At 31.2% G+C, this 2806-nt stretch overlaps 1 long non-coding RNA gene across 1 annotated transcript; it reads right to left on the minus strand.

Annotated features, from left to right (window-relative positions):
* Positions 1-1510: 1510 nt before the first annotated feature.
* Positions 1511-2251, minus strand: LOC109612274 (uncharacterized). Its single transcript, XR_009343142.1, has 2 exons — positions 2036-2251; positions 1511-1942 (listed from the first exon to the last, which is right to left on the minus strand). It is a non-coding gene; the product is annotated as an uncharacterized LOC109612274 (long non-coding RNA).
* Positions 2252-2806: the final 555 nt, after the last annotated feature.

Below are 2806 nucleotides of genomic sequence, written 5' to 3' on the forward strand. Positions count from 1 at the left end.
GAGTCCTGCTGGAATGTCCAAGGTCTGCGGCCAAAATGTTTGCGTGCCCAAGGCTTTAAAATATCCTCCAGAATATTTTCGCGATAATATTCGACATTTGTTCTAATGTCACGGTCGATTTATACGAGCGAAGAGCGACAATCGGCGGTTATGAGCTTGAATTATGGTGGCCAACCGAAGGCAACATGACGCCTTTTTTAATTTTTGGTGAATTTTTTTAAATTAAAATTGCAACACACCAATAATACACTAGTCAAAGAGATTAAAACCAAACAAGTCAAAAAAGCAGTAAGTTCATCCAGACCGAATTTTGAATACCCTCCACTTTTTTTAAAAGCCATAAAAATATTCAAAATTTAAAAAACAAAAACCGGTGAATAATGCAGCTAAAATCATCAAAATAATGAATATAGAGAGGTACTGATAGTAGTATAGCAGCCTATACGGAGACCTGGACCTGCATACGCTATTTTCTTGCATAGACTGTAATTCCCATTACGCGCTCTAAATACGAAATTTGAAATAACTCCGGTGAATAATGTTGTACTGTTGTATGTGGGATATACGATATCGTGGACCTATATAGACAATAATCTTTCAGGAGGTAAAGTACTCAGAAGGAATTTTCAGACAATTTCTACAATAATCAAAATATTAACATAGTGGACCAATATGGCCCATATTTCAACTTGCCTACTTGTAGACAAAAGACTGATATGTGCAAAATGTTAGATTCCTATCTTTATTAGTATTTACTCTAGCGTGATTACTAGAGACGGACAGATGTAGAGACGGACAGGGCTAAAGTTTACGCTGATCAAGAATATATATACTTTGTTATGTCTAAAACTATTATGTCGATGAGTTACAAACGGAATGACCAACTTAATAGGGTAAGTGTACCAGTAGTCGGCACTTTTAGGATTTTCGCGTTTTTAATCGCTCACCATTCTGAGTGAAACTTTTCAATTATTATAAAGTTAATTTATTCAGATTCGAAATTTTGTATAGTTTTTCCAATAATAAATAACGTTTTAATAACTTTTTATTAAATTTTATAAATTTGTAGTTTTATTAAAACAATGCTTTTTTGCCAGTAGTCGGCACCACTTGCCAATTGTCGGTATGGCATGTTCCAACAGTCGGCATACCAATTTTTTTTTAAGTATAATTAATAATAAATTAATTCATTAAAATATAATATTTTCGTTTAGTTAAACCGATTCAACGTCTTTATTGTACTTTTCTTAAGAATATGGATTGTTGAGGACCTTCACAGACAAAAATTTAATTTTTATTAGAATAAATCATCTTTTCTTAGCGAAATTGTACACAAAGATAGCTGACAATGTATTTGAAGTAAACAAAATACATTTAGTTACAATAGTTTCATTTACTTGGGCTTAAAAATAAAAAGTGCCGACTACTGGGACATGCCGAACTTAGGCACACTTACCTTATACTCTCCATACTATTTATGATGGAGGGTACAAAAATATTAATCAATTCATTTTAAATATTTAATGTCATTTCTGACGTTTTTATTATGATAATAATATAAATTAAAGTATGTATAAATATATTGTATGTATGAAGATATTTAAATTATTAATGTTATAATTCGGAGTCCCCTAGGGCAACATTTACCAATGTCATTTGTTGTTTGGTCATAGTTTTTGAGGAATAAGTTTTGTTCAAATCGATTTCATCGCCGCCATCAAAATCAGCAACATCGTCATTATCATCCTCTTCCATAACTTCGTAATTACTCAAATCAAAATTGACTTTGTTATCTTGTAAAAATCCACAACTTGTGGCATTCGATAAATTAATGTTAGACATGGCATTATTTAAGCTTGTCATCTTGTAGGGATCGAGCGATTTGTCATAGTCAGTGGCGCTTACAAATTTTGCATTGGCCATGGTGTGTTTTTGCATTTCTCTGCAATTAGAATGACGAGATAAATATTTTAGATACCATTTTTTGTATAGATTTCAAAAATACAACCTATATTTTCAAAAATGTATACCTTACCTTTAAATCTATTTATTTTATTTAAAAATTCAATAACGTATTTGTTGACTGAAAATTCTTTGTATACTGACTCATTTCACTTTCGCCAACATCATTTTATAGTGACGATTCCTACCTGTCTCAATTATAATGGCCGGTTTTATCGTCCTACCTGTAGTTTATCTATTGGAAAATACCATCACCAACTTCTACCATTTTTCTTATTGCCTGCTTAAAAAGAAAATCCCAAAAGGATTAAACCTGTTTATATTCTGCAGATGTTATAAATTCTTTGCCTTATTTTTAGGTAGATTTCTGACTTGATTTAAGAAGGGATTTGCTTTCAAATTGGAATTCTTTCTCGACCATTATATGCAACGAGGCCAGGTGTCCTTAAATACGTTTATCTTCTTCCTCTGATAAGCTACACTGGAATTTACAAATATTTGTTTTATGATTTTTTCTTTTTGGTGAAATTAAGTCGGATGATGTAAATCATGTTCCAAATTAAAGGAAAAATAATAATCTTTTAGTTTATATTTAAGGATAACGTTTAGCAAAAAACTGCAGAATTAAGTAAAATTCTATCCTGTGATATTTTAAACACTTACGTTGTTATTAACCTTTATCCTACTTCTTTTTAATTTTTTGAGCAAAGAAAACTCAAATATATAAAAACATGTAAGCAAAGACTAAAGTCGGGCGGAGCTGGCCATTTGATATCAACAATAGCATGATATGCGGTAAAGTTCTGAAAATCTGAAATCCTTTTGAAGTTTTATCTTGACTTTT

This window comes from Musca domestica, unplaced genomic scaffold (assembly GCF_030504385.1).
Source record: "Musca domestica strain aabys unplaced genomic scaffold, Musca_domestica.polishedcontigs.V.1.1 44, whole genome shotgun sequence".
NCBI lineage: Eukaryota > Metazoa > Arthropoda > Insecta > Diptera > Muscidae > Musca > Musca domestica.